The sequence below is a fragment of the Patiria miniata genome, unplaced genomic scaffold (genome assembly GCF_015706575.1).
Source record: "Patiria miniata isolate m_02_andy unplaced genomic scaffold, ASM1570657v1 HiC_scaffold_2, whole genome shotgun sequence".
NCBI lineage: Eukaryota > Metazoa > Echinodermata > Asteroidea > Valvatida > Asterinidae > Patiria > Patiria miniata.
Genome location: NW_024037058.1, coordinates 1 through 10,155, shown reverse-complemented (window position 1 = coordinate 10,155; position 10,155 = coordinate 1).

The window sequence follows — 10,155 nt, the reverse complement described above, 5'->3', positions numbered from 1 at the left end:
TGACTTCAACACCTATACATACAAACACAGGGGCCCCACTACACAATCAAACTCCAAGAAAAAGCATGAAATTAAACATGCACAACTCAACTCACAAAACCCCAACAGCGGACCCTCAGAGAACATCCCGTCCCGGCCGTCGTCAATACCTGCAAGTACACTCGGACAAGAGACAGGGAAGAAAGAAAAAAGACTGCAAAAGAAAAAAAGAGAGGGTTAGTCTGTGCACTAATGAACTTGATTTCAACATCAAATCAAAGAGTTTCCCTCCAAAACGCCATAACGCCATTCTTCGTCACTTTTTGGCAAGAATTTTCCTCGAGAGTCAGCTTTTCTGCTGTGATTTACTCTCTGGAGTCTTAAGACTCTAGACATTTGGCACCAGTATTCCAAATGGCTATGTTGCATTTTGGAAAGCAAGTCTTTGACTTCAACACCTATACATACAAACACAGGGGCCCCACTACACAATAAAACTCCAAGAAAAAGCATGAAATTAAACATGCACAACTCAACTCACAAAACCCCAACAGCGGACCCTCAGAGAACATCCCGTCCCGGCCGTCGTCAATACCTGCAAGTACACTCGGACAAGAGACAGGGAAGAAAGAAAAAAGACTGCAAAAGAAAAAAAGAGAGGGTTAGTCTGTGCACTAATGAACTTGATTTCAACATCAAATCAAAGAGTTTCCCTCCAAAACGCCATAACGCCATTCTTCGTCACTTTTTGGGAAGAATTTTCCTCGAGAGTCAGCTTTTCTGCTGTGATTTACTCTCTGGAGTCTTAAGACTCTAGACATTTGGCACCAGTATTCCAAATGGCTATGTTGCATTTTGGAAAGCAAGTCTTTGACTTCAACACCTATACATACAAACACAGGGGCCCCACTACACAATCAAACTCCAAGAAAAAGCATGAAATTAAACATGCACAACTCAACTCACAAAACCCCAACAGCGGACCCTCAGAGAACATCCCGTCCCGGCCGTCGTCAATACCTGCAAGTACACTCGGACAAGAGACAGGGAAGAAAGAAAAAAGACTGCAAAAGAAAAAAAGAGAGGGTTAGTCTGTGCACTAATGAACTTGATTTCAACATCAAATCAAAGAGTTTCCCTCCAAAACGCCATAACGCCATTCTTCGTCACTTTTTGGGAAGAATTTTCCTCGAGAGTCAGCTTTTCTGCTGTGATTTACTCTCTGGAGTCTTAAGACTCTAGACATTTGGCACCAGTATTCCAAATGGCTATGTTGCATTTTGGAAAGCAAGTCTTTGACTTCAACACCTATACATACAAACACAGGGGCCCCACTACACAATCAAACTCCAAGAAAAAGCATGAAATTAAACATGCACAACTCAACTCACAAAACCCCAACAGCGGACCCTCAGAGAACATCCCGTCCCGGCCGTCGTCAATACCTGCAAGTACACTCGGACAAGAGACAGGGAAGAAAGAAAAAAGACTGCAAAAGAAAAAAAGAGAGGGTTAGTCTGTGCACTAATGAACTTGATTTCAACATCAAATCAAAGAGTTTCCCTCCAAAAACGCCATTCTTCGTCACTTTTTGGCAAGAATTTTCCTCGAGAGTCAGCTTTTCTGCTGTGATTTACTCTCTGGAGTCTTAAGACTCTAGACATTTGGCACCAGTATTCCAAATGGCTATGTTGCATTTTGGAAAGCAAGTCTTTGACTTCAACACCTATACATACAAACACAGGGGCCCCACTACACAATCAAACTCCAAGAAAAAGCATGAAATTAAACATGCACAACTCAACTCACAAAACCCCAACAGCGGACCCTCAGAGAACATCCCGTCCCGGCCGTCGTCAATACCTGCAAGTACACTCGGACAAGAGACAGGGAAGAAAGAAAAAAGACTGCAAAAGAAAAAAAGAGAGGGTTAGTCTGTGCACTAATGAACTTGATTTCAACATCAAATCAAAGAGTTTCCCTCCAAAACGCCATAACGCCATTCTTCGTCACTTTTTGGCAAGAATTTTCCTCGAGAGTCAGCTTTTCTGCTGTGATTTACTCTCTGGAGTCTTAAGACTCTAGACATTTGGCACCAGTATTCCAAATGGCTATGTTGCATTTTGGAAAGCAAGTCTTTGACTTCAACACCTATACATACAAACACAGGGGCCCCACTACACAATCAAACTCCAAGAAAAAGCATGAAATTAAACATGCACAACTCAACTCACAAAACCCCAACAGCGGACCCTCAGAGAACATCCCGTCCCGGCCGTCGTCAATACCTGCAAGTACACTCGGACAAGAGACAGGGAAGAAAGAAAAAAGACTGCAAAAGAAAAAAAGAGAGGGTTAGTCTGTGCACTAATGAACTTGATTTCAACATCAAATCAAAGAGTTTCCCTCCAAAACGCCATAACGCCATTCTTCGTCACTTTTTGGCAAGAATTTTCCTCGAGAGTCAGCTTTTCTGCTGTGATTTACTCTCTGGAGTCTTAAGACTCTAGACATTTGGCACCAGTATTCCAAATGGCTATGTTGCATTTTGGAAAGCAAGTCTTTGACTTCAACACCTATACATACAAACACAGGGGCCCCACTACACAATAAAACTCCAAGAAAAAGCATGAAATTAAACATGCACAACTCAACTCACAAAACCCCAACAGCGGACCCTCAGAGAACATCCCGTCCCGGCCGTCGTCAATACCTGCAAGTACACTCGGACAAGAGACAGGGAAGAAAGAAAAAAGACTGCAAAAGAAAAAAAGAGAGGGTTAGTCTGTGCACTAATGAACTTGATTTCAACATCAAATCAAAGAGTTTCCCTCCAAAACGCCATAACGCCATTCTTCGTCACTTTTTGGCAAGAATTTTCCTCGAGAGTCAGCTTTTCTGCTGTGATTTACTCTCTGGAGTCTTAAGACTCTAGACATTTGGCACCAGTATTCCAAATGGCTATGTTGCATTTTGGAAAGCAAGTCTTTGACTTCAACACCTATACATACAAACACAGGGGCCCCACTACACAATAAAACTCCAAGAAAAAGCATGAAATTAAACATGCACAACTCAACTCACAAAACCCCAACAGCGGACCCTCAGAGAACATCCCGTCCCGGCCGTCGTCAATACCTGCAAGTACACTCGGACAAGAGACAGGGAAGAAAGAAAAAAGACTGCAAAAGAAAAAAAGAGAGGGTTAGTCTGTGCACTAATGAACTTGATTTCAACATCAAATCAAAGAGTTTCCCTCCAAAACGCCATAACGCCATTCTTCGTCACTTTTTGGGAAGAATTTTCCTCGAGAGTCAGCTTTTCTGCTGTGATTTACTCTCTGGAGTCTTAAGACTCTAGACATTTGGCACCAGTATTCCAAATGGCTATGTTGCATTTTGGAAAGCAAGTCTTTGACTTCAACACCTATACATACAAACACAGGGGCCCCACTACACAATCAAACTCCAAGAAAAAGCATGAAATTAAACATGCACAACTCAACTCACAAAACCCCAACAGCGGACCCTCAGAGAACATCCCGTCCCGGCCGTCGTCAATACCTGCAAGTACACTCGGACAAGAGACAGGGAAGAAAGAAAAAAGACTGCAAAAAAAAAAAAGAGAGGGTTAGTCTGTGCACTAATGAACTTGATTTCAACATCAAATCAAAGAGTTTCCCTCCAAAACGCCATAACGCCATTCTTCGTCACTTTTTGGCAAGAATTTTCCTCGAGAGTCAGCTTTTCTGCTGTGATTTACTCTCTGGAGTCTTAAGACTCTAGACATTTGGCACCAGTATTCCAAATGGCTATGTTGCATTTTGGAAAGCAAGTCTTTGACTTCAACACCTATACATACAAACACAGGGGCCCCACTACACAATAAAACTCCAAGAAAAAGCATGAAATTAAACATGCACAACTCAACTCACAAAACCCCAACAGCGGACCCTCAGAGAACATCCCGTCCCGGCCGTCGTCAATACCTGCAAGTACACTCGGACAAGAGACAGGGAAGAAAGAAAAAAGACTGCAAAAGAAAAAAAGAGAGGGTTAGTCTGTGCACTAATGAACTTGATTTCAACATCAAATCAAAGAGTTTCCCTCCAAAACGCCATAACGCCATTCTTCGTCACTTTTTGGCAAGAATTTTCCTCGAGAGTCAGCTTTTCTGCTGTGATTTACTCTCTGGAGTCTTAAGACTCTAGACATTTGGCACCAGTATTCCAAATGGCTATGTTGCATTTTGGAAAGCAAGTCTTTGACTTCAACACCTATACATACAAACACAGGGGCCCCACTACACAATCAAACTCCAAGAAAAAGCATGAAATTAAACATGCACAACTCAACTCACAAAACCCCAACAGCGGACCCTCAGAGAACATCCCGTCCCGGCCGTCGTCAATACCTGCAAGTACACTCGGACAAGAGACAGGGAAGAAAGAAAAAAGACTGCAAAAGAAAAAAAAGAGAGGGTTAGTCTGTGCACTAATGAACTTGATTTCAACATCAAATCAAAGAGTTTCCCTCCAAAACGCCATAACGCCATTCTTCGTCACTTTTTGGCAAGAATTTTCCTCGAGAGTCAGCTTTTCTGCTGTGATTTACTCTCTGGAGTCTTAAGACTCTAGACATTTGGCACCAGTATTCCAAATGGCTATGTTGCATTTTGGAAAGCAAGTCTTTGACTTCAACACCTATACATACAAACACAGGGGCCCCACTACACAATAAAACTCCAAGAAAAAGCATGAAATTAAACATGCACAACTCAACTCACAAAACCCCAACAGCGGACCCTCAGAGAACATCCCGTCCCGGCCGTCGTCAATACCTGCAAGTACACTCGGACAAGAGACAGGGAAGAAAGAAAAAAGACTGCAAAAGAAAAAAAGAGAGGGTTAGTCTGTGCACTAATGAACTTGATTTCAACATCAAATCAAAGAGTTTCCCTCCAAAACGCCATAACGCCATTCTTCGTCACTTTTTGGCAAGAATTTTCCTCGAGAGTCAGCTTTTCTGCTGTGATTTACTCTCTGGAGTCTTAAGACTCTAGACATTTGGCACCAGTATTCCAAATGGCTATGTTGCATTTTGGAAAGCAAGTCTTTGACTTCAACACCTATACATACAAACACAGGGGCCCCACTACACAATCAAACTCCAAGAAAAAGCATGAAATTAAACATGCACAACTCAACTCACAAAACCCCAACAGCGGACCCTCAGAGAACATCCCGTCCCGGCCGTCGTCAATACCTGCAAGTACACTCGGACAAGAGACAGGGAAGAAAGAAAAAAGACTGCAAAAGAAAAAAAGAGAGGGTTAGTCTGTGCACTAATGAACTTGATTTCAACATCAAATCAAAGAGTTTCCCTCCAAAACGCCATAACGCCATTCTTCGTCACTTTTTGGGAAGAATTTTCCTCGAGAGTCAGCTTTTCTGCTGTGATTTACTCTCTGGAGTCTTAAGACTCTAGACATTTGGCACCAGTATTCCAAATGGCTATGTTGCATTTTGGAAAGCAAGTCTTTGACTTCAACACCTATACATACAAACACAGGGGCCCCACTACACAATAAAACTCCAAGAAAAAGCATGAAATTAAACATGCACAACTCAACTCACAAAACCCCAACAGCGGACCCTCAGAGAACATCCCGTCCCGGCCGTCGTCAATACCTGCAAGTACACTCGGACAAGAGACAGGGAAGAAAGAAAAAAGACTGCAAAAGAAAAAAAGAGAGGGTTAGTCTGTGCACTAATGAACTTGATTTCAACATCAAATCAAAGAGTTTCCCTCCAAAACGCCATAACGCCATTCTTCGTCACTTTTTGGGAAGAATTTTCCTCGAGAGTCAGCTTTTCTGCTGTGATTTACTCTCTGGAGTCTTAAGACTCTAGACATTTGGCACCAGTATTCCAAATGGCTATGTTGCATTTTGGAAAGCAAGTCTTTGACTTCAACACCTATACATACAAACACAGGGGCCCCACTACACAATAAAACTCCAAGAAAAAGCATGAAATTAAACATGCACAACTCAACTCACAAAACCCCAACAGCGGACCCTCAGAGAACATCCCGTCCCGGCCGTCGTCAATACCTGCAAGTACACTCGGACAAGAGACAGGGAAGAAAGAAAAAAGACTGCAAAAGAAAAAAAGAGAGGGTTAGTCTGTGCACTAATGAACTTGATTTCAACATCAAATCAAAGAGTTTCCCTCCAAAACGCCATAACGCCATTCTTCGTCACTTTTTGGCAAGAATTTTCCTCGAGAGTCAGCTTTTCTGCTGTGATTTACTCTCTGGAGTCTTAAGACTCTAGACATTTGGCACCAGTATTCCAAATGGCTATGTTGCATTTTGGAAAGCAAGTCTTTGACTTCAACACCTATACATACAAACACAGGGGCCCCACTACACAATCAAACTCCAAGAAAAAGCATGAAATTAAACATGCACAACTCAACTCACAAAACCCCAACAGCGGACCCTCAGAGAACATCCCGTCCCGGCCGTCGTCAATACCTGCAAGTACACTCGGACAAGAGACAGGGAAGAAAGAAAAAAGACTGCAAAAGAAAAAAGAGAGGGTTAGTCTGTGCACTAATGAACTTGATTTCAACATCAAATCAAAGAGTTTCCCTCCAAAACGCCATAACGCCATTCTTCGTCACTTTTTGGCAAGAATTTTCCTCGAGAGTCAGCTTTTCTGCTGTGATTTACTCTCTGGAGTCTTAAGACTCTAGACATTTGGCACCAGTATTCCAAATGGCTATGTTGCATTTTGGAAAGCAAGTCTTTGACTTCAACACCTATACATACAAACACAGGGGCCCCACTACACAATAAAACTCCAAGAAAAAGCATGAAATTAAACATGCACAACTCAACTCACAAAACCCCAACAGCGGACCCTCAGAGAACATCCCGTCCCGGCCGTCGTCAATACCTGCAAGTACACTCGGACAAGAGACAGGGAAGAAAGAAAAAAGACTGCAAAAGAAAAAAAGAGAGGGTTAGTCTGTGCACTAATGAACTTGATTTCAACATCAAATCAAAGAGTTTCCCTCCAAAACGCCATAACGCCATTCTTCGTCACTTTTTGGCAAGAATTTTCCTCGAGAGTCAGCTTTTCTGCTGTGATTTACTCTCTGGAGTCTTAAGACTCTAGACATTTGGCACCAGTATTCCAAATGGCTATGTTGCATTTTGGAAAGCAAGTCTTTGACTTCAACACCTATACATACAAACACAGGGCCCCACTACACAATAAACTCCAAGAAAAAGCATGAAATTAAACATGCACAACTCAACTCACAAAAACCCCAACAGCGGACCCTCAGAGAACATCCCGTCCCGGCCGTCGTCAATACCTGCAAGTACACTCGGACAAGAGACAGGGAAGAAAGAAAAAAGACTGCAAAAGAAAAAAAGAGAGGGTTAGTCTGTGCACTAATGAACTTGATTTCAACATCAAATCAAAGAGTTTCCCTCCAAAACGCCATAACGCCATTCTTCGTCACTTTTTGGCAAGAATTTTCCTCGAGAGTCAGCTTTTCTGCTGTGATTTACTCTCTGGAGTCTTAAGACTCTAGACATTTGGCACCAGTATTCCAAATGGCTATGTTGCATTTTGGAAAGCAAGTCTTTGACTTCAACACCTATACATACAAACACAGGGGCCCCACTACACAATAAAACTCCAAGAAAAAGCATGAAATTAAACATGCACAACTCAACTCACAAAACCCCAACAGCGGACCCTCAGAGAACATCCCGTCCCGGCCGTCGTCAATACCTGCAAGTACACTCGGACAAGAGACAGGGAAGAAAGAAAAAAGACTGCAAAAGAAAAAAGAGAGGGTTAGTCTGTGCACTAATGAACTTGATTTCAACATCAAATCAAAGAGTTTCCCTCCAAAACGCCATAACGCCATTCTTCGTCACTTTTTGGCAAGAATTTTCCTCGAGAGTCAGCTTTTCTGCTGTGATTTACTCTCTGGAGTCTTAAGACTCTAGACATTTGGCACCAGTATTCCAAATGGCTATGTTGCATTTTGGAAAGCAAGTCTTTGACTTCAACACCTATACATACAAACACAGGGGCCCCACTACACAATAAAACTCCAAGAAAAAGCATGAAATTAAACATGCACAACTCAACTCACAAAACCCCAACAGCGGACCCTCAGAGAACATCCCGTCCCGGCCGTCGTCAATACCTGCAAGTACACTCGGACAAGAGACAGGGAAGAAAGAAAAAAGACTGCAAAAGAAAAAAAGAGAGGGTTAGTCTGTGCACTAATGAACTTGATTTCAACATCAAATCAAAGAGTTTCCCTCCAAAACGCCATTCTTCGTCACTTTTTGGCAAGAATTTTCCTCGAGAGTCAGCTTTTCTGCTGTGATTTACTCTCTGGAGTCTTAAGACTCTAGACATTTGGCACCAGTATTCCAAATGGCTATGTTGCATTTTGGAAAGCAAGTCTTTGACTTCAACACCTATACATACAAACACAGGGGCCCCACTACACAATCAAACTCCAAGAAAAAGCATGAAATTAAACATGCACAACTCAACTCACAAAACCCCAACAGCGGACCCTCAGAGAACATCCCGTCCCGGCCGTCGTCAATACCTGCAAGTACACTCGGACAAGAGACAGGGAAGAAAGAAAAAAAACTGCAAAAAAAAAAAAAAGAGGGTTAGTCTGTGCACTAATGAACTTGATTTCAACATCAAATCAAAGAGTTTCCCTCCAAAACGCCATAACGCCATTCTTCGTCACTTTTTGGCAGAAATTTCCTCGAGAGTCAGCTTTTCTGCTGTGATTTACTCTCTGGAGTCTTAAGACTCTAGACATTTGGCACCAGTATTCCAAATGGCTATGTTGCATTTTGGAAAGCAAGTCTTTGACTTCAACACCTATACATACAAACACAGGGGCCCCACTACACAATCAAACTCCAAGAAAAAGCATGAAATTAAACATGCACAACTCAACTCACAAAACCCAACAGCGGACCCTCAGAGAACATCCCGTCCCGGCGTCGTCAATACTGCAATTACACTCGGACAAGAGACAGGGAAGAAAGAAAAAAGACTGCCAAAAAAAAAAAGAGAGGGTTAGTCTGTGCACTAATGAACTTGATTTCAACATCAAATCAAAGAGTTTCCCTCCAAAACGCCATAACGCCATTCTTGTCACTTTTTGGCAAGAATTTCCTCGAGAGTCAGCTTTTCTGCTGTGATTTACTCTCTGGAGTCTTAAAGACTCTAGACATTGGCACCAGTATTCCAAATGGCTATGTTGCATTTTGGAAAGCAAGTCTTTGACTTCAACACCTATACATACAAACACAGGGGCCCCACTACACAAATCAAACTCCAAGAAAAAGCATGAAATTAAACATGCACAACTCAACTCACAAAACCCCAACAGCGGACCCTCAGAGAACATCCCGTCCGCCGTCGTCAATACCTGCAAGTACACTCGGACAAGAGACAGGGAAGAAAGAAAAAAGAACTGCAAAAGAAAAAAAGAGAGGGTTAGTCTGTGCACTAATGAACTTGATTTCAACATCAAATCAAAGAGTTTCCCTCCAAAACGCAAAACGCCATTCTTCGTCACTTTTTGGCAAGAATTTTCCTGGAGAGTCAGCTTTTCTGCTGTGATTACTCTCTGGAGTCTTAAGACTCTCAGACATTTGGCACCAGTATTCCAAAATGGCTATGTTGCATTTTGGAAAGCAAGTCTTTGACTTCAACACCTATACATACAAACACAGGGGCCCCACTACACAATAAAACTCTAAGAAAAAGCATGAAATTAAACATGCACAACTCAACTCACAAAACCCCAACAGCGGACCCTCAGAGAACATCCCGCTCCCGGCCGTCTGTCAATACCTGCAAGTACACCTCGGACAAGAGACAGGGAAGAAAGAAAAAAAAAGACTGCAAAAGAAAAAAAGAGAGGGTTAGTCTGTGCACTAATGAACTTGATTTCAACATCAAATCAAAGAGTTTCCCTCCAAAACGCCATAACGCCATTCTTCGTCACTTTTTGGGAAGAATTTTCCTCGAGAGTCAGCTTTTCTGCTGTGATTTACTCTCTGGAGTCTTAAGACTCTAGACATTTGGCACCAGTATTCAAATGGC